Source organism: Rousettus aegyptiacus, unplaced genomic scaffold (assembly GCF_014176215.1).
Source record: "Rousettus aegyptiacus isolate mRouAeg1 unplaced genomic scaffold, mRouAeg1.p scaffold_m13_p_8, whole genome shotgun sequence".
NCBI classification, from domain to species: domain Eukaryota; kingdom Metazoa; phylum Chordata; class Mammalia; order Chiroptera; family Pteropodidae; genus Rousettus; species Rousettus aegyptiacus.
Genome location: NW_023416311.1, coordinates 52,377,600 through 52,401,181, shown reverse-complemented (window position 1 = coordinate 52,401,181; position 23,582 = coordinate 52,377,600). Strand labels below are relative to the sequence as shown.

Sequence of the window (23,582 nt, the reverse complement as noted above, 5' to 3'; positions counted from 1 at the left end):
TTGAATTAATAAAACTAGAAATTGGCAGTAAATGAATAAAAAAGCAATACTACTTTTGTTTTTTTTCATTACCTTGTCAAAGAGGAAACCAAAACTACAATTACATACTATTTAGAAAAAATGTAAAAACTCTTTATATTAACACAAATAAGCCTAGTAAAACATGAAGAGGATATTAAAACAGAGAAAACCAGAAATTAATGAAGTAGAAGATAGAACTCTAGAATCTAGAAATAAACAGGAGTATAGTTTTGGGGAAAAATACAAAACAGATAAATTATCTGGCAAAACTAGTTAAATTAAAGGCATACCTGTGCAATGTAAACAGTGAAAATTAGATAAAAATCACAATTTCAGAAAAGATAAATATATAGGCCTTGTAAGCTCATTTGAAATTTTATTGATTAATTCATTTTTCAGGAATGCATGACTATTAAAATTGAAAAATAGTGGAAAATAGTGATAGACAATAAAAAGAATGAATAAACCCAAGAGATTAGTATGTTTAATACTTTAAACCGTTATAAATGCATACTTTAACCTAGTAATTTTGCTTTAGCAATTTTCAGGAAATGATCTAATACATTTGTAAAGAAGACTGCACATGGGTGGTTATTTTTACACACTTTTATGAGTTTTTCCCCCATAAGAACAGTTTACCCAATGATAAAGGTTAAGAATTCACTGTACGTTCATATTTGAATTCTATGCAACCATTGAAAATAAGCATGGGCCTAAATTCATACACAGGAAATGTGTACCTGATGCATTCATGTGCTCACAATTCCCTCTCATGTGCTCTCTGTATCTTCCACTCCATTTTGGCAAATCTCCCGTATGATTCCTTGACCCTTCTCTAAATAGACAGCTCAGAAAATCCTTGATCCATCAGAAATCAGGCCTCTTCTGTTTTTTCCCACACAGATGCCCCTACCGCATGGTCATATTACTTTTGGTTGTTTGTGTCTATTCACTCAGTTTTGAAGGTTTAAGGGAATATTTTTTTCACTAGTTTTGTTGTTCAGTTTTCTATGGTGTGTTTTTGTTTTAGTATTCTGGTTGCTTTGTCTATTTTTGGTGATTTGTGGAGATTTGAAATCTCCTTGTTTATTTCTGCACCTCTCTGCTAAGAGCTAGATTTCCTGGATCACAAAACCCTTAGGGACATAAAACATCACACTACTGTATTTCTCTAATAGCTATGCTTTCCCACACTGTAAGATCAACATTTTCTATGTTTGCTAATCTCAAAAGTATCATAGTCCTTCCTGACTATATTTTCAGAATATGATTTTGCTTTTTTCTTAAATGAAAAAAAAAGTGATCAGATGTAAAATCCCTCATTTTATCACTAACAATCTACATTTCTCGACTTTCCTCTTACTCTTTAGCACAGTAGAGGATTTGTCCTTTTTTTCTTTCAAGGATTATTTTTCCATTCTTTCTATTTTTTCAAGGATAATTGCTTCTTTGTTTATATAGTCTTGCTCTTGAATCACCAACGATTCTCACTTCAGTAGATCATGTCATATCTTCATTTATATTAAAAAAAAAAATCTCCCTTTTTACATACCCATGCCCTACTAATCATGTCTCTGCTTTCTTTTTTGTCCCTGCTTTATTGAAATATAATAGACAATTAGTTGCTCATATTTACCTTGTACAATTCAATGAGTTTTTTCAATTATGGTTGGCATACAATAATATATTTGTATTGTATTGGTGTACAATTGTATTGGCATACAATATTAGTTTCAGTTGTACAGCATAGTGATTAGAGATCTGTATAACTCACAACGTGATCACCCCTCTAAATCTAGTACCCCTCTTCCCACTTACATATTTATTACAACATTGTTAACTATTTTTCTTATGTTATAATTTATCTCCATGTCTATTTCGTAACTCTCTATTTGTACTTCTTAATCCCTGTGCCCTTTTTCATCATCCTCTCAACCTCCCTCCCATCTAGTATCCCTTAAAATATTCTCTGTATCTATGAATTTATTTCCATTTTGTTATTTTCTTCTTTAGATTCCACATGTATGTGAAATCACATGCTATTTGTCTATCTCCAGACTTATTACATTGAGTGTAATACCCTCTAGGTCCATCAAGGCAGTATCTTTTTCCATCCGCTTTTAGTCTGTGTGTGTCTTTTAATCTGAAGTGAGTCTCTGGTAGGCAGCATATTGTTTCCAGGGGTCTTGTTTTCTTATGCATTCAGCCACTCTATCTTTGGTTAGAGCCCTTAATTTTTTTTTCCATTTGAGATACTCGTTAATAGCAATGTACTTATTACCATTCTTTATTCATGTTTTTAATACATGTTTTTTCTTAAAGAAGTCCCTCCAACATTTCCTGTAATATTGGCTTGGTGTTGATAAATTCCTTTAGCTTATTTTTGTCTGGGAAGCTCTTTATCTGTCCTTCAACTCTAAATGATAGCTTTGCTGGAGAAAGAATTCTTGGTCATAGATCCTGGGTTTTCATCCTGTTGAATATTTTTTTGCCGAGCCCTTTGGTCCAACATAGTTTTTTGAGAAATCAGCTGCCAGTCTTAAGGGTGTTCCCTTGTACGTAACTGCTTTTCTATTGCTGATTTTAGGATTATTTCTTTGTATTGAACCTTTGGCATTCTAATGATAATGTTTCTTGGTGTGGACCTCTTCGGGCTCATATTTTTTGGGACTCTCTGAGATTCCTGAGGTTGTATGTCTATTTCCTTCACCAAGTTAGGGAAGTTTTCCATCATCATTTCTTCAAATAGCTCTTCAATGTCTTATTTTCCTTCAGGTACCCCTACGACATGGATATTTTTACATTTAATTGTGTCCTATGGGCTCTTTAAATTATTGTTACATTCTTGGCTTCTTCTTTTTTTTTTTATCATTCTGATTGAGTGTCCTAGGCTTCCCCATCCTCTATGTCAGTGGTTTGATCTTCTTTATCCACTCTGTTGATTCCCTCTAATATACTCTTCACCTCAGATAATGTGTCCATTTCTGACTGGTTCTCTTTCATAATTTCCATTTCCATTTTTATTTTCTATCTCTTTGTTAAAGTTCTCACTGAGTTCATTTACTCTTCCCCTAAGTTCCTTGAGCATCTTTATAACCAATGTTTTGAACTCTGAATCTGTTAGATTGCTTGACTTCATTATTCCTGGAGCACTGTTCTGTTCTCTCATATGGTTTCTGCTTCTTTGTTTTCCCATTTTGGATGCCTTTTCTTGGTTTCTATGTACTAAGCAAAGCTCCTAAGTTTCACGGTCTTATTAGTGTAGCTTTGTGTACTAGGTGTCCAGTGGCACAGAGCTGAGAGGCATTCAACTGCAGGCCAAGTAGCCCCAGCCTGTGCCCCTCCAGGACCACCTGTTAAGATTCAGCAAGCAATCCACAGATGCTGTGCTTACAGTTACCTCAAGTGACCACACCAGAAACTATGATCAGTTGCTACCAGTGTGAGTCTAGGTGCTGCTCAGCAAGGAGCACTAGACTTGTGGAGGACACACCTGAATATTTCTCGGGTGGGGCCATCAGTTGAGAAAGGTGGGGAATCCTCTGGGTGGAGCGACTTCTTATCCAGTTCAATTCAGTCTCAGCAGTAACAGTACTGAGTCTGCACAATGAGAAGAGGAAGGGTTCAACAGGGGAACAATGGATACGCCAGCACTGGGAGAGAGAGAGCCTCTGGCCCTTGCTCCTACAATTAAGTTCCTGATGTGCCCTGAGCAGTCTACCCAGAGCTGGTGCTCAGAGTGAGCAGGTCTGTCACAGCAAAAGTTCTCTTGCAGACGCAGCCCCTTTAAGAGATGTCTGCAGCTGTGGGCTGCTGCTGTCCCACTCAGCCACTCAGGACTGGGTAGCTTTGTGTTCTCACCCTGTCCTACATTCTACCGTTGCAGGGTGATTTCTTATTTCTCTTCCTAGTTTGAGTGCTTTTGTTCATCTAGATCTCAGGTGACTTTGCTTGCTGTTTGCTCTGTATTTCTGCCACAACTTTGATTTGTTTGCAAGAGAGGTGAACAAAGCCTCTATCATCTATGCCATTTTTCCCCCTCTGACTATCTCTGTTTTCTTTATAGCCACTTTACAAAAGCGTGGAAGATAATCTGTGTTTACATTCTAACTTCCTATTTACTTTTGCTCACTGCAATCTGGATTCTGTTCTTACTACTTACTGTTCTACACTTGTAAAGGTCATCAGTGTTCTCTTGGCTGCTATGTTCTATGTCCCATATGGATAGTTTATTATCTTCATTATATTTAACTGTTCAACAACATTTGACACAACTAATATTCTTTACTTCAGATATTTTCCTTATTTTGTTCATGCAATATTTCAGTCTTCTAGTTTACTTTCTGTCACTCCTAAGTACTTTTATTTGAGTCATCTTTCTCGGCTTTATCTCCAAATTTTGTACTACCTCATGATTCAGCCATTGCTTTGTTCTCTTCCTCTTTCCGTGCTTGTTTTTTTTCAATGGTCTCATTCACTTAGACTTAACTATCAAGTATACAGTTATAAATTTAAAATTCCAAATCTGTATTTCCATTTCAAACCTGTGTGCTATAGACTTGGATCTCAAATTGGATATCTCAAATTTAATATTCAAAAATGGAACATATTTTCCATCAGAAAACAGTACCACCGTCTATGCAGTTTTATAAGCCACACACTTAGGGATCATTCAAGGCTGTCTTTTTCTTACCCGCTATATAAAAGTCCTGTCAACTCTACCTCAGAGGTAAATCTTAAAACTATCTACTATCTGCATGTCCACTGTTTCCCATTTAGCAACCATGATCTTTACCCTTGACTGGTATAACAGCCTTCTAACTTGTCTTCTTTGTATACTTCCCCTTTTTTACATTATTCTCTCCTTAGCAAGCAATTAGTATCACCTCTTTAAAACTTAAATCAGATAATGTCCCTTGGTGATAAAAATTAGTGCTTATTTTTATTCATCTAATAATAATCACCTCTTTTCCTGAGGCATACTAGGTATTACATAATTTAGTTCCAGATTATCTTTTAAGCCATTATTTGCAACTCTCCCTCTTGCTTGTTGGCCTCAAGACATACCTTTTCAGCTCCGTAACCATGTCAAAACTTCTAAATTTGAGCCACAGCTCCAATAATGACTAGCTATGTGGCATTGGGCATTATCTATGTGTGTCTTGGTTTCCTCATTATTAAAATGGAAATAATAATGGTATGTGCATAGTGCTCCAAACAGTATCTGGTGTACATAAATGTTCAAGAAGTAACTATTCTTCTGTTGTTGTGTTTTGTATTGTTATTTTCTCTTTCTTAAGGACTCTATCAGTTTTCTTTAAACCAGAGAAACAGAACGAAGAGGAAATATGTATTTATTGCAAGGAATTGGCTTATGTAATTACAGGGCTGTCTAGGCAAGTATGAAAGAGAAGTCATGAAGGGAAAGCTTGAACTCTCAGACAGTTAAAACTATAGTCCTCAGGTAGAATTTCTTCCAGAGAACTTTGGTTCTACTCTGAAGAACTTTCAAATGACTGCAACAGGCCCACTAAGATTATTAAGAATAATATCCTTACTTAAAGTCAACTGATCGTGAACATTAATCACATCAACAAAATACCTTCACAGCAACACCTAGATTAGTATTTGATTGAATAACCGAGCACTATAGTCTATCCCAGTTGACACATCACACTGACCATCATGAAGCTTTGAATTGACTGATTCCTCTGTCAGCAAATGCGTCATAATCAGTTTTCCAAGATTAATTTCTTCCCATCCTTGAATCTCAGCTTAAATGCTGCTCTTTTAGGAGGATTACCAAATTACAAAGGTAATACTCCACATATAATTTTATATCTTAGACCTTTGATTATTTTCTTTTTAACATTTTCTGTAATGCATTGTTATTTTGTCTTTCTGTTTTCATGTTACTTTGCTTTATCTTCTAGTAGAAAGGGCTATCAAGGCCAAGCCATTCATTCTTATTTATTTCAAGTGCCCAGCATGGAAACTAAAACATAGTTACTAAATACACATTTACTGAATAAATGGACAAAGTAATATGAAGTGGAAAAGTTAAGAGATATTAGAGAGATATACATGTGTGTATATGTATAATATCTATCCATATATAGACATACAGATATACAAATACATATATATGAATCTATAAGAATATTACACATGAGGATAAAAGATAATGGTTATTTTTTAGTTATTTTTTATGTATGGTAGAAGTATCAGTAATTTTTATTTTATTTTTACTTTTTATAGTGTCATATTTTTCTAAAATAAGCATGGGCTACTTATGTTCTCTTTTTAAATATAACAAATATCTATAAAAATATCTATACTAAGGGAAAAGAGCCAATAGAGCATTGACTCCTATTCAAGAGAGACTATTTCTTTCTACTCATATCATAAGCATGAAATGACTCAGGAGGAGAGGTTGGTTGTGAGCTTCACTAGCTGAAAGTCTTTATGGGTGAAGATTCTCTGAGGAAAGATATGGCAAATGGAGGCTTATGAAATTTCAGAGCTGTTTCTATGTACAGAGGGATGATGGAATGATGGCCTAGGCCCCAGTGTTAGTTTTTATTTTTTTATGGCAAAACTTGCAGTAGAGAAATGCCTAATAAGAGTCTTTATAAAAATAATAGAGAAAACTCAGTAAGAAGGGTGCTGTCTTTGAATGTTGGTCAGTCTTTGAGTTCTCCTGCTTTTGTATAGAGATAAGAACTGAATATATTCAACTGAGAGAAACACACTTCGGTACCAGTGGTCATAATAGTAAAGTAATTGTAGAAAAAGAAAAGGAAGAGGAAGAAACATGGAATGAGCACATGTTCAGGATAATGCTTGAATGTAATGTCTTTCCTGGAGAATGAGAGCCCCCAATTCTCTGTCTCTCAATAGCACTCTAGCCTGAAATTCTATTTATTGTGTTAAGGAGACCCTTCTCAAAACCCATATATGTTAATTACCTTGGCAGAAACACATAAAAATGTTATGTAAATATGCTTGTTAAATAATTGAAAACTCAGCTAGGCTCTTCGGAGAAGAAAAGCCTTTACTAAAATGTTTTTATAAGATAGACATGATTGTAAAAGAGCTTGCTGAAATCTCGGCTACTGAGGTAGGTTTGTTGTGGGTCTACAGGGAATATAAAAGAAACTTGTGAGAGAAAGAGAGAGGTTAGGAAACTAGCAGAAGAACTGACAGTGTCTTAGTCAAACTTTGGACTAATTTTTTAATAGCTTTATAGAGGTAGGTTTTTTTTTGTTGTTTTTTGTTTTTTTTTTTTACTCTAAAGTTAACTCATTTAAAGTGTATAGTTCAATGGTTTTTAGTATATTTAGAGAATTTTACAATCATCACCATAGGCTTTGTTTTTTTAAAGAGGCTTCCATAACTAAATGCATTTTATTTCATTTTTGTTAAATTTTTTTAAGCAGTAGAAGTATTCTTCTTTAAGACTTGGTATAAAAATGAGGCTATGGCTCTGTACTTTGTGAGATGTTTGAAATCAGATAAAGAAATTCAGGTGATATTTGTCTCTATTAGTAAGTTTACATGATGACAAATGATGACAAACAAACATGTATAACTTTCCAAGAAATATGGCAGTAGAATTTAATGTGAACTGTATAAAATAAATAACCCATAAGTAATCGTATCAATGAGAGACATAGAAGATTTTGAGTTATCAACAACAGAGAGCCATAAGCCAAAGAAACATTTATCATCCCCTTGAATCTGTTCATTTAATTAGGCCATCTAGAGTCATAGCACTTGACCTTAAAAGTACTTAAGTAGCAAGCTCCATATTTTATTTGTTCATTTATTTTTCTGTACAAATTTACCCCATATGTGTCTGTACTCTCTCTACTCCCAAGAGGAATGTTAAATCATTATAGGTCAATGGCAGCACTTGAACTTCAAACAAGCCCACAGATGGCAGAGTCCTAGTCTAAGTCCCCAGCACTGCCAGTGCTTCAAGTAAAGACCAAATAGGGTTTTCTTGCTTACATTCTTTTTGACTTAATATTTGATGAGTCTCTGGGTATGGTGCTTACAGCTTCCCATGGTCTCTTTAAGGAAACCAGCATTATAGATTATACTTGTTTCAGATGTTACTATGCACACAGCTGGCAGCCACAAGAAGGCACAGCTTAGTGAATATTCAGTCTTTAATTTCTTTTGCAGGTGTCATTTCTGCGTTTTAGCCATCTGCTGTTCTGCAGAGTAGAATATCACTAACAAAGACTGAGATGTACAAGCTGAAAAAAGTCTCTTCAAAATAAAAGTATTAAAAATGACTAACATAACAGATACAAAATTTTGTTCATTTGCTTTTGCATGGGGATAGAGATCTGGAGCAGACACTGGCTACAGAGGGTACATAAGAAATAATGCTTATTTTAGGTTATCTCCCCTATTACATAACCTCTATAAAAAAAAATTGTCTTTTTCAAAGGCTTATCAGGCCTGAGAATAAAAAATATTGCCATTCTTCCTCTGAAAATGGACTTGTGGGTAGGAACAAGAAATAAAAATGCTATTTTCAACATTTCGATATAATAAGATATTAAAATATTTGTTGAAGTGAACAGTATAATCCCCCCCCCCTTTTTTTGAATTAAAAAATTTAGCGTGAATAGGCCTATATGGAATCATGGTAAAGAGAGTAACAAATGTTTTATTCAATCTTCATTTACACATAAAAGCGTAATCTACTTTCTATAGATGGGAGCACTGTGCCAGAATACAGGATTCAGCCCATTATCCTTTTCTCTACTTCACTGAGCTAGAAGTTAGACTAGAAAAAAAATATGGAGAAAAGATGACCTTTTCATCCTTTTATCACCTGGGGTTTGATAAGGTCGAGACAAGATATGCAATTAGAGATACATTAAACTCTTGCTTCAATTTTCTCATCTGTAAAATGGTCTATCTCCTAATATAGAATTGAATGAGATAGTACATGTGAAGCGCTTATCTCAATCCCTGAAACAGTAAATGTCCAATAAATGTTCATTATTTTTATTCAATTAATGTCAGGATTCTGTATGAAATTTGAGAGAAAGCAAGCGTAAGTTTTTTTTTTTTTTTGACATCTAGTGAAAAATGGCAGTTGTACTCTGTAACCCAGCTCTATGCCTTGCTTTTTCAAAATCCCTATACATCTCTTTTATCAACCTGGGATGCTTTAGTCATATATTTCCCTTAAATGCAAAGTAAATTATAGCTTAGCCAAAATTTATAACTTATGTATAAGAGAAATTGAAATACAAAGAGATGCCTTATATACTTTTACCAAATTATAAAAAAGCATGTAATGCCAGTGGACATAGTCTGCTTCCCAAAAAAGGACACAAATGGTAGTAATCAGCCAAGGATTCTTCTGCCAAAATAATTATTTTTCCTAGAATTTTTTCTATGTAAAAGAAAGACTAAAATATAATGATGTGATTGTTACCATTACAAGTTATATTTTCTCATAGAAGATTACTGGGCTTGTAGAACTATAAGGTGTACATGAGAGAAACATCCATAGTTATTTAGGTACTCTCACTGACAATTTGCAAATTTCCAGTAAAATACCGACTCCCTCCACCCATCACCCCTCCCCCCCTCAGAAAAAAACAAAACCCACTGCAGTAATTCGTCTTCTGTGTCATACCATTGGATAGTCTCTTCCCATAGTGGGTCAGGGTTTGAGGATGTAACTAGATTTGGCCAATGGGACATTAGCAAATACAAAACCAGCAGAGTCTTTAAAAGCACTTATATGTTGGGATTTTTTTTTTTTTCCCCGCTCCTGAGGACCTTGTGAATAAGCCCAGGCTTCCCTGCTTAATAGAGAGACACACATGGTCAAATCATCTTAGTAGCCCCAAACATGAGGTAGCTGCCAGACATGTGAGTGAGACAATATACTACACTGTCCAGCCCTGGCTAACCTAATCCAAAAGACCCATTCAGATGATCACAATATTGTGAGAAATCTGTTTTCTGTTTTAAATCACTTAGTTTTGAGGTAGTTTATTATGTAACAAAAATTAACTGATACTAAAAAAGTTAAGCTTCAATTTTCTCAGCTATAATAATCTTACATATATCCTATCATGAGTTGATTAAGGTCCTCCCCTGCCAAATTCATATCTACCCAGCACCTCAGACTGTGACCTTTTTTGGAAATAGTCTTTGAAGATATAATCAGTGTAAGGATTGGGATGAAATTGTACTGCATTTGGTAGGCCCTAAATCCACTGAAATTTTCTCCTATGAGACACAGAGAAGAGAAGGTGAAGACAGAGATAGAGATTGGAGCGATGTACCTACTAGCCAAGGAATGCCAAGGATTGCTGGGCAGCTGCCAGAATCAAGGAGAGAGGTATGGAACTGATTCTTCCTCAGAGCCTCCAGAGGGAACTCAAACTGTCAGCACTTCGATTTCAGACTCTGGCCTCCAGGACTGTGAGAGAATATATTTCTGTTGTAAGCTACCAGGTTTGTGGTAATTTGTTATGGCAGCCCTAGGAAACTGACACACACACCAATGCATATATATGAGTATTAAATAGTATATGACTAGCAGATAGGATAGTTCCTGGCATATGAGAATCCTCACTAAACTTGACTACTGTTATAATTAACGGTCTACTGTGAACTCCTTTAAAAACTTCTAATCTTCATAACTCTAGTACCCAGCATGGTGCCCAAAACAGATATTAATACATATTTATTAAAATATATAAATGACTTGGAAACATTATTTTGTGGGGTACAGCTGAAGAAATCAAAGAATTCTGGACTAGGAAGGCATGTCATCTTTTAAGACTGCCATGCAGTGGGAGCTCTATCTAGAAGCAGCTCATTTGGCACTGGGAGCCTCTTCCAAGAGTCACGTCTGCTGAAGTGTGGGTCTCTGGCTCTTCTATACCTCCCTATTCCTGATCTTCGCCAAGGAAAGTCGGGGAGGAGAAAGCAAGGAAGAGACATGGGGAAAAATGAAGAATGGAGAAGCATACGGGAAGAACAACATCTAGGAAAGTTACCTTTCAAAGTAGTTTATCCCCATTAGGCTTTGGCCTGGAGAACAGAACTGTGCAGGACTGTGTACATACCTGTTTCCAAGATGGATCGGCTCCCTATTTTCCCAAAAGATTCCCAATTTCTGTCTCTCTGAGCACCTGCTCTCAAGTCAGAAATTCCACCTGCATCTTAGCTTAATGAACAGCTCAGATAAATTACAGAAAATGCTGGCTAATGAGCCTGGTTCACATACGAAGTGAGAGCCAGAATGTCACAGGCAGGACTATAGTTTTCTGTAGGAAAGGAGCTGTTGATTGATTTGACTATTCATTTGTAGTATGAATAGAGAAATTCATACCATGATTTTAATTCAGAGAAATTAATTATTTTAGCCACTGATCAAAAGTACCAGATAATATATATATAATGTATTAGGGGGTATTGTGTGTACATTTTATTCCACTTCTTTCTTGGCAACCAGTCGTGGCGTAGTACCTTGCTCTTGTCACCTCTTTTCTTTCTAAGCTATTATCAGCACAGTGAGAAAATGGGGAATATATTTGGATTAGCATTTATATAAGATTTTCTATTTACAAAGCACTTTAGTAAAGTTTATATTAGTTTTCTTTCCCTTAGCTTGGTGTTTTACCTTGTATTACACTATTTGCATTTTGCAGCTGGGGGCACTAAAACATAAGAAGGTTAAATAAGTGGCCTAAGGTCACATTGAAAGTTAATGGCAGAGCTGAGATTAACTCTAATTGTATTTTAGAATTGGTTTACTGAGCACAATATCTTCAAATCAACTCGACCAAGCCTGTCATCACTGAGAGGAAAGGTGAGCTTATGAAATTCCTGGAAAATCAGAAGCTTATTTTTAAATAAGCAGTCAGTGAGCCTAAGATAAAAAAGTGTAACCACATTTCAGAAACATCAGGTCAAGGGCATCCAGGCAAGAATTTAAAGTGTTAGACTGCTATTCTGAGCTTCAGACTCATTTTAACTACCTACTAGTATCACTAGTTGAGTATCTGATAGTTTACCTGAAATCAGCCTATCCAAAACTGCAACTTTCTTTTTAAACTTGACCTACATTTTCTATCGAACTATTGCCGAAATAGGTCATCCTAAACTAGAAGACTGGAATCACACTCAACTTTCCTTTTCTCTCAGTCTTAAAATATGCTTGGTGATCAGGAGCTGGCAATTCTACTTCATTAATATTGTATATTTATTCTCTTAACTCTACTGGTACTGGCTTGGTTTTGGCTTTTATGATTTGTTTCTGGACCACTGAAATACTTTTAATAGTCTCTGCCTTTAAGAATCCACAATATCCATTTCTCATATTGCCACAGAATGGTCATTCTAAAACTTAGATCATATTATGTTACTCCTTTGTTTAAAACACTTCAAAGACTGCTCTAGAGAGGCCTAATTATTGAACATGGTGTTAACAGCCTTTTGGCCTGGTTTCTACTTACCTTTTGAAGCCAGCCCTACCCCATATCCAAAATCCACCAGACTATTATGATTCTCTAATATATTATGTTCTATAACTTTCTTATTTTCTTGAATTTACCATTTCTTTTATTTTAGCTACCAAGTCATATTTTTGAGACTCAACATAAACATCACTTCCTCTGAAGTTCGACATCATAGTAAAAAATTGATATTTATCTTCTCTACAATTCTATCTGAGCACATAAATATTTTTACGTGTATGCACATCACCCCTCTCTTTGTACTAGTCTCCAAGCTCTGCAAGGGCAGCAACTATGCATTATTAATTTTTCTATTTCCAGAACCTAGTACAGAAATTGGTTTCAGGTTTATTCAATAAATTGCTCTCTGAATAAATAAAAAAATAAATATCCAACAAAGAAAAATTCCACAAGTCTATAGTGGAAATTCTTCTAGAAATTAATCTTGAAGTGAACATAAAGATGTACCTAAGTCTATAAATAAAACCATAACCATACATGGAACATGGGCACTTGATTCAACTGCTTAATCACTGAATAACCCAAGATAAATTATACAAACTTCGTGAGCTTTAGTTTATTCATATGTCAATTAAAAATAATTACCTTGGAGGACTATTTATAAGGTATGGTAGCATTATATACATTATATGCATTCAAAAAATAATATAAAATATTAACTCTAAATAGTTCAGAAATTAGTATGATTTATATTTTTTGGGGGGGGGGGGAAATATGATTAAGAAATATCAGCTCTTTCTGAAACCAGCCAGTCTCAAAGAGATCAGTGGTGCTTGTTACTGCTTTCACTGCTGTGATAAACACTATCACACTAGAATGTGTAATCATGTAATAAGATAATGAGGGCAAGGCGTTTGGCCTGCCTTGTTCACTATTGGGCCTTCAGCAACCAACAACACCAAAAAACGTGAAGATAGATTCATTATACATTCAAGAATGACAGAGAGCTTGTGCTATTAACTGTTTATTCAGACAATTTTATTGAATAGATCACATGTAGTTTTTGGTGTTAATTTATATTGCATATATTTATCATATGCATTGGATCATCTAATATTATCACAAATCTAAAATTAATGAGCTCCAAATTAAACAACTTTGCTTTTACTTAAAGAAAAATATTTTAAAAGGTGATATTGTTTATAAAATTTCCTGGTCATGGTCACAAATAGATATTGTATATTAAACCCTAGAAATAAAATAAAGAAACAGTAAAAAAATTAAATCTTCAGGCTTTAAAAAATAATGAATATAGTATTTCAATATGAAAGTTATGACATTTTAACTGTTAGAACATTTTAGGAATATCCTCATTATGATACAAGAGAAGATTTTTGTAACGTTGAAATTATTTGCTTAACTTCTACTTTAAAAATAATATTGTCTCACATTGTTACATGGCTTTAAAAAGTTATGTCAATTATACCTCAATTGAAAAAAATGAAGAAACACATAAAAATTGGCAGTATAAAATAAATTGTCTAGTAGGCAGAATTAGGGTCTCTTAGTTCAAAGAAATAGCTAATCATGTTTTTGAAATTAACTTTTTTGTATAAATTATTATTGTAAAGGCACATATACCACTGCAATTTCTTCAGGAAAAAAGACCAAATTATAAAGAAAATCTAAGCTATTGATGGGTTATTTCCTACTTAAGCTACATACATCTAACATGTCATTTCTCTATTTACTTAGCTTCTGTTCTAGGTTTTTACTTCATATATATGTTAAGTAAAATGAATAATTATGGTCATAAGAGGCCTAAGCTTCATAAGATGACATAACTGAGGCATATAGACATAATAATAGCAAATGCTGAGGAACCTAATTTGTCTCTTTCACCTAATTATAAAACCCAACAGCAAACAAATATTAAAGTATGAAATTTTGGCTATGTATCCTAAAGTAGTGACATAATGGCACAAAATCATTTTATAATATTTATCCTTTATTGGCATAGAAACTTTCACATTGAAATATCTATTGCTAGAAAACTACATATTTGATTTTTCGACATGTTTTAAGGAAGACAATGTACTGTGTGAGAGATACCCTTTTATTTACATGAGAGATTTTGCAATTATGAATTATTGCTGCTGCCCTTGGAGGGTTTTCTTACATTAAAGAAGTTGATATAAATATACCTAAAAAATGTGTAGAATATTGAATATTTATATCTACAACACATACTATTTCTGTTATATACAAGTTAAAAAGTCTAAGACTATCCTTGAATTTACATTTTGGGGAGTCTTAAGATTTTATGCTCCAAGATATGAGTAAATATAATCCTTTGTTCTACATTGAAAATGTTACAGAGAGGGGACAGAATTTCAGAAGACAAACTAATGAAAGGAAATATCGCTAAACTAGAGAGAAGAGGAGGGGTTCTTGTCATAGCCCCGAAAGGTAGTAATCATTGGTCTATTCACTGTACACATATTTATTGAACATCTGTGTCAGGAACCTTTTAAGATACTTGACATAAAAGCAGTAAACAGGAGCAGATCAGAGAGATTATAAAAAAAATTGATGTAAGGGGGTCACTGGTGAATCACAATGTTTAATATTTATGAGTTAGGATGACTAAACGTACAAATAATATATCAACATCTCCATATTTAAGATCATAGAACTCAGAAAAAAAACTCAGTAATTTTTAGAGATTTTATCATATTTACTTAAATGAACTAAAGAAATGACACTCATACTATCTTAAAACAACCCCCTAACCCCCTAAAAAAGAAACCCATAATTTATTAATGTAAATAAATTCTCAGAAATTATCTGTGAATTTCTGGTCAGTTTGAGGTGGTACAAAGAGAGTTCTTACATTGATCCTTGTGGGGAAAGTATATCTTATGTGAAAAGAAAGCTCATGAGGGTTAGCACCGCAGAACTGTTTATATGAGGAAGACTTCAAACCCAGGACCATGCTTTATCATGTGTGCTACCGGGAGATTCTGTTCATTTTGTCCACAGTAGATATCCTCTATCTTGACAGGTTTTCCTGATATTCTTATACTTCAACCGTGACCTGTGACTTGTAAATAACTAATTTTAGGAGCTGAAGTCTGCTCTTCAAAAACTGTTAAAGTTCCATTTTCTTCCTCTTATAGTTTTATTTAACTCTTATAATATTCCAGGAAACTATGATAGGTATTTTCAGAAACATTTCATTTAATCTTCATAGTAACACTATGAGGTAAGTGCCATTATATTTAATTTTCAAATTAAAAGAGTGTTTAAGCAATTAGTACAAGTTCATGAAGATAGTAAAATTAGAATGTATAATTTACTTAGAATCTCAGACTACCATGGCTATACTTGTTCCTAAATACATTAGTACCACATTCTCTAGCATTTATTAGCAATTTTATTAGCAACTGCAATATATTCCAAGCAAATATATTATAAAATTGCTTTACTTTTTGTGTATGTTGTTTTTTTTTTCCTACTAGACTGAAAGCTCCTTAAAGATAGAAATTATGTTATGTACAAATGAGTTTAAGGCTCTATGTTCATAGATGTAATAGCATATGTTGCTTCATTGATCAAATACAACTTTGCAAGCTGATGGATTAATAAATCATCCCAAACTTTATGAACAGATTGCTCTTCATAAGAGATCTGGGACAAGAGTTTTTTGAGTGTTAACTTTCCAAATTCTTTTTTGACAATAGGACAGTAGAAAACGATCATCTGTAACTATCAGCTTACTGATTCACTTAATTTGAGAAAGAGAAACAAAATAAATGGCCAACATTTCCCATATGTGTAGTTAATCAGTATTCTAGGGAGATTCTTAGGGTTCGTCCAGTAAGGCAAATCAAAGAGAAGACATTACTAAATATTATTATCTCTAAACTGAAGTACCAGTCCATAGATCACCCTAGCTTATTACTATTATTATTTTCCTGGTTGGACTGAATCAGAGCTATAATGTACAGTATTGTGATTACAGTCAACAGGACTGTATTATATACTACAAAGTTGCTAAAAGATTAGATCTTAACTGTTTTTACCACAAAAAATAAATGACAATTTTGTTACAAGAAGCAGTATTTGTTATGAGCAGTGCTGAGCGCACAGGCCAAATTGTGCAAATAATTTCCTTTCAGAGGGTTCGAGGGCCATTTTTAAGTATTGGGTTTTGGTGACTATTTTAAGAGGAAAAATTTATTTTTAAAAATATGTAAGTATGATAGATAAGGTACATAATAACCATTAGTTATCTCCAAGATCCTTTCCTACCTGATGTAAGCTCACTAGTTCTAGACCTAGAGGTCATACTCCAAAAAGATATATTTACTGGGAGATTATTGTTTTTTACCTGTGAAGTTAGATATACAAAAACTCTGTGTATACTTAGAGATCAGAAGTCAATTATTTTGTGATATGTTTGTAAATATATATTATACTTTCCTAAATTTCCACCAGAATCTTTCTAGATTTTACTTTACTACTCTGAGCACATCTAATGAACAGGAGCAAGTATTTCTTGACAAGAAAGAAAGATATCAGCTGAATAAATAAAGTAACTTGTTGAATAAATCAAATTTGTGTTTTTCAGGTGGATTAGGAAAAAAAGTCTGGGATAGATAACATTTGTAAAATTTATATTTCTGCCTCTTCTTGAAAGATCAGAAGATCTTGCTATGTTTGGCATGAATGCCTTCAGGTTAACAGTTGACTTGAAGTGAGAATAATATATCCTTTTAAGACAGGGCCCATGTGTTGCATTCTGACACACATTGTTTCAGTAATCTTCCTACCTCTGAATTGGGGTAGAAATTATAAGCGTTAAGTGCTCAGTTCTTTCTCTTATGGTAGAGCAATTATTTTTTTTCTTATAACAGTAAATGTTTTCTTGTGCAAGAGCAAAATTTTCTTTAGATTTATATCTCTATCAAGGTTAGAGAAATAGAAGGCAGTGTGTTACAAGAAAAATGAGGGAAAATGTTTGTTATGCTACACATGTCTCAGTTTGATTACTTACATTATTTATCAGACCATGTAAGTTTTTGGTCAGCTAGGCCTGATTCTGAAGTTGCCTTTAGTTCTTCTTGTTTAACCCCAAGACCAATTAATTTTCACGTTCTACCAGTACTTTTTGCATGTTATTTGCATTTTTTAAATCTCAGTATCATCACTCTTTTTAAAAAAATGCCTAAATTAGTTGACTAGTCTCTCTGCCTTTGACCTTTTCTCACATAATTCATTCTGTGCAGTTTAGTCAGATTAACCTTAAAACTTGCCACTTTGATCCAATCACTTGTGCTATATTTGAAATCCTTCATAATTTGGCTCTAATCTGCCTTTCTAGCCTTACCACACTACAAGGTGATCACAACTGCTTTATATATGATCCATTCTTTTTGGCTCTCCTGTGCCAGTGCCCTGCATATACCCTTTACCTTATTTGAAGCTGCTTTCCCCTGTTTCAACCTAGGTGTGAACTATTCTGATAGATTCAAATAAAATACCACTTCTGTAAAACCATCTTTAAGGAGTCCAGTTAGTAATGATTATTCGACTTAGTCTTAAATTAACTTTAGCAGTTATTTGCTATGGATCATTTAATTTATGGTATTGTTGGTTAATGTCACTGAGTCCTGTTTTCACAAAAGATACCATAAATATATTCCAGCTAGAAATCACATATTTTTTTATTATTTTCCTCAGTGCTACCATAAGTTAACTGAAGATATTAATGACCCGCAGGTGTTTATTACTTCTATGAGATAATTGAATACAGGTATTGAAAAAAAGTTAGAAAATTTCCTCATGGGAATTTAAACCTTCGATAGTTTGTCAGTGTAATAGTTTTTTTTTTTTTTGAATTCTTAAAGAAATTGAGAACATTAATGATTATATAATCAATTGTCGAGATAGTCAAAAGTCACTCTGCCCCTTAGCCGCCTGTATGTACTCAAGGAGAATTAATTACCCATGCGAATCTCATGCTCTTTTATGGAGATTCTGCCAAGATTTGGAATGTATCCCTCATCTAGTATGGATGCTATCTGTACTTCTAAGATCCATTAGAATTCACGAGAGTGAGGGACCTAGTTAAGGTCTAAGATCTAGGGTGATCATATAATTTATTATCTAAACAGGGACCCTTTTAGAATGAAAGGTGGCACTCCTGAGATGGAATACTAGAATAACAGGTGTAAAATGGACTTTTTCTGGATAAACATGGAAATGTGGCCACCATAGGTAAAGCTTGACAAAGAGGATTTCATATTTAGCTATAAGCCCATTAATGTGCTTCAGGAACAATTAAAGGACTGCTTTCTTCCTCTATATAGCTATAGTTGGCTTCTTCTTGGATGATTCTCAGTGGTTGCTGCCCCCTTGTATTTATAACCTTGTGCAAAACATCCTCTTTTGTGAGGGCTGGACCTAGGTTGGAACTTCTAAGAAATGGATTAAGGGTATCATTTCCAAGATTAGGTTATAAAAGACTGTGGCACAATAAAAAAAAAATGCTGGGTGTTGCTTCTAAAGATTATTACATCATATTAATAAAGTTTCTTTTCTAATTATCAGAGTTTTAAAAATAAAGAGTAAATGTTGATTTTCATCTTCGAAAAAATGACTTTGTCTTTTCTTTGCTTGTACCCCTTCTCTGGCTTTCTTGCTTATCATTCTAATGAAGCCTGTGTGGTAAGAACCAAGGGAGACCTCTAGTTAACATTGTCAGCCAGCATCTGGGCTTGAATCTGTATCACCTTGCTGAAGTCTCTTATGAGTTCTAATAACTTTTCTGTAAATTCCCTTAAGTTTTCTATCTAAACAATATTATTTATCATAAACATATAATTTTTTATTTTCTAATATATTGTACTTATGTCTTTGTTTTAAATTTGATAGATCTTTTATAATGTTGAAAGGAACAATAATGCTTAACCTTGTCTTATTTTTGACTTAAAATGTGGTTCATATTTCTTTTGAAGGTATGTATTCCTGCGAGTTAATTTGGATGTAAATTTTTAATATGTTAACAATTTTTGAAGTAGATTTTTGTTTCCTATGTTCTGTGAATCATTTTTATCATATCGAGGTTGATCATATACCTCTCCTAAACCTAAGGAGATTTTCTTTAACAAGAGGTTTTCTTTGATCTATTAAGTTTTAAAATATAAAGTATTTGTATATTTTTCTTATTTTAAATTATAATATGATAATTCAGAGGATATATTACATCATATGCACAGACTTATCACTAGTTATCCTCAGAGAGAAAGAAGCATAAAACTTTTTTATTTTTCCTATATTTCAATGGAAACCTATCCCTCAACTTGATGACTGAGCGATCAGCAGTTTGCTTTTCTGTCAATATATTAGGCTCTTAAAAAAAGATCTTAAAAGTAAGGTAATCAGTATTATACTTACTAGGAGTTTTATAAAAAAATACATTTGCCTCCCAGCTCTACAATGTAATGAGATGAATAAATGTTTTTCTTTTAAATATATTTTAAAACTTACTCGTACTGCAGATGAAAGTCAACCCAGAGACTGACTCATGTTTTCATTTGCAAAAACTGGCTTAGTTTAAATGTAGGAGATTAATGCATCTAAAAGCATTAATGTAGTTAATCTACTTATCAAAGACAGTTCTTCTAGTTTATAAAGTAGCTTAGTTTCAAATTCTTAATTTCATTAGCAGAAAACAAAGCCTTTTTCTCCTACTATAAGTTTTTAACATTTATTTACCCAGCATTACTCTAAGTAGATGACTTAAAGCCTTCCTGGGGGATGGTCCTGTGTCACATATGCTGGGCACTCACTGTCTAGTGTTCCTTAGGTTTTATGTCTTCTTAACTGTTTTGTATAATCTTGATTTTTCTCCCTATAAGAGTGGTTATATCTAGGTAGATACGGCAGTAACCATAAAGATTTGTACTCGCTGCTCATTATATAACCTGAAAATTTCTCAGAACTGTTAGCGAAGAAATCTAATAACATAGAAAAGCAATTACAGAATAAAATCATTTGTAAACTTTCTTGGTTTAATAAACTATTTGGAGTGCTCAGAAGATTGCAATGAACTTATAGATATTTGACAACTGATTTTAATATTAGCATCAATTAAATAAAGCTCTAAGAAGGCTAGAAATGTTTGCTTTTCTTATTATCATGACTAGATCCCAAAGTTTCAAGGAGTAAAAAATGAGTCTGACTTTTTATTAAGAAAGGAGTTGCCCTTCTTCCTTTTGAGATTATAAACTATCAATTATTCTTTTTAAAAATGGATTCATAGAGATACTAAAATGAATGCACATGTGTTGTAATAATTTCTGTGTACAGTCAGAGACTAGTAATTCTAATACCAGCCAGGGAATCACCTGGAAATGTAAGTGGTAAAGTCTCATATTAGACACCCAATTGATGGCTAATTTGTAGAGAAAAAAGAAGACATTGTACTGGATCTAGTGTCTTTGTGAAGATTTGTAAGAAAAATGAATAAAATAATATGGGGGTCCTTTTAGCATCTTGCTGTTAAATTTAACAATTTTTAAGTACCTATTAAGTGCTAAGCACTTCACACTTTTACTTCCTATGTCTTGCTTTAAAATGTTTTCTATATGATTATGAGAATTAGTCAGGGTCCTATGAACATGAAATTTTGGGGAAAAGTGTCCTAGGAAGACAAAGGTATGAACAATACACCCTTTTCCTCCTATGACTGACAAAAATTGTATGTATTTAGATTGTATAATGCAATTTTTCTTTTTCAAAAAGTGTACAATGTGATGATTTAATACATGTATACATTTCTGGGGATCTAACACACAGTATGGTGATTATAATTGATAATACCCTATTGTATACTTGAAATTTGCTAAGATAGTAAATCTTAAGTGCTGCGACCACGCACAAAAAAGATAACAATACATTATGTATGTAGGTGTATATAAAGCCATATAATTTCAAATATTGTAACTGCATTTTTATATCTCAGCTTGACCTCTATTTCAAGTCCCGCTGCTGCCTGATTGCGAAAATAATGGCACCCAATTCTGGGTTCTCCAACTGAGATAAATTTTAAATTTAGTCAACAGAGCTTTCCCTTCTCCTGCCTTCTCCCATGCACTGGCTTAAAAACCAAGGGGCTAAGGGCAATCATTGGGTTTAGAGAGGCAGCAGGCCCCTGATTGAGTCCTCTCTGGTTGCTTCTGCTCATTTCTGCATTCTTTTCTGGGGCCACAGTTTATGTCTTGTTTTAGTGTGCCTTCTCATAATTATGCTGTTCTTCCAAGTCCTCTGCTTCTCTATATCACTCATGATTCTTGGCAACATGAGGTGAGTTGCTGCTTCTCAAGCTGGGTGGTGACCTCTGTAAGCTGACTGAGCCTCATTCAGTCCCACCTGCTCATGTGCCTCAGTTGCTTGACCTGCTGTAGAAGTCAGGGAATTCTCTGCAAGGCAACTAAAAGGCACACAGGTAGAGATACTGTAGAGTTTTAGATCTCCTTATTTATCTGTGGTTTATTTTTATTTTCTTGTTTTGTCAACTCAAGGATTTTACAGTTTTGTTCTCTCATTCTGCTAACAATTGTCACAATGGTGATCTTATGTCCAGTGGCCAGAATAGGGTAGAAAAACATGCTATAGAACAGTATGATAGGAAAAAACAGAAGAACAGATTGACTAATACTTTGCAATATTGTCTGGCAGCATTGAGGCCTTTGAGTGCAATGATTAAACATATGGACATAGAGAGCAGTTTTGGGTTGAGGTTTTATGGCTTGTCATTAATTGACTTTGAGCAAGTAGCTTAGCCTCACTAAAACTATCTTTCTGTTTAAGATATAAATAAAGATAATGGTATCTATGCATAGAATTGTGAGTAAGAGATATATTACATTAAAGCACTTAGTAAGTAAAGGACTTGTTTATGGCTTGGCATAGCAGTAGGATCACTAAATCGACCTATTATAATTTAATGGGACCCTCAGATTATATTTTCCATTACTATTCATTTTTCATTTTAATTTTTTTCCTATTTTTCTTTCTTTCTTTTTTCTTTTTTTTTGAAAAACACTTGTGAGCATTTAATGAACTTTCCTCCATGTGGTTTAATGAACTTCCTTCCATGTGGTTTCAAGCTACCAGGACACAACCCCCCTCACTAACACCCTTAAGTTTCTCCTCAACTCTTCTGCTGAAGAGTCTGGCCTTCATGATGACAGGCTGCTTTAGGAGCTTTCCCTTCCCCAGAACTTTGTAGTGGCCCGATCGCAGCACATCAATGATAGGAATGGCTCCTGTCTTGTTTTTGGCAGCATTTACCCATGTCTGCTCACTGACCAAAGTCTACGGTTTATTAAGATTGACAGTTGGGCAGAAGCTCTTGTTCCTTTTTAAGTTGTAATGCCTCATACCAACGTTCCCAAAGAAACCAGGGTGATATTTGTCGAAGTTGATCCTGTGGTGATGCATGCCGCCACTGTTACCTCATCCTCCTGAGTGCTTCCGGTGCTTGCCCACACAGCCCTGGCTATGGCTCATGTGGCCCCGAAGTTTACTGGTCTTCCTCAGTCTGGATGGCATGTCCGTGGCCCAGATCAAAGTTTCCTGTTTATTTTCTCGCACCACTGACATGATTATTATTATTGTAACAATTTCTTTATCATCTTCATTGTTAATACACTATAGAAATCCACTTTATGATATATCACATTTTAAATGGTGGGACAGTTTGTAGGTTCGCAACAGAGTTGCCATCTTAGACCCTTGTTTTATAGGCAATGATTTGGGTGCCGCAATTTAGCCTGGACTAAAACTACATAGAATTTTTTTACACTAAAAAATTTTGATATGCCAGGGTTTGAAACTCTTGAAAATGATAAACTAGTACCTACATCACCTTGTTTTTAAGGTGCTAGATCAAAAGCAACTCATAGAGGTAATTAATGAAAAGCTTTACAAATCTCTATAACCACATTCAAGTTAAAATTATTTCCAACTTGACATTTAAAGTAATCAATGTTTCTGTCAGGCCCACAGTTAAAAAAGAGAGCT

The 23,582-nt window shown here is 34.0% G+C and overlaps 1 pseudogene; it reads right to left on the bottom strand.

The window, feature by feature from the left end:
- Positions 1 to 22,577: 22,577 nt before the first annotated feature.
- LOC107504008 lies at positions 22,578 to 23,111 on the bottom strand (annotated as a pseudogene).
- Between the last annotated feature and the right edge of the window lie 471 nt (positions 23,112 to 23,582).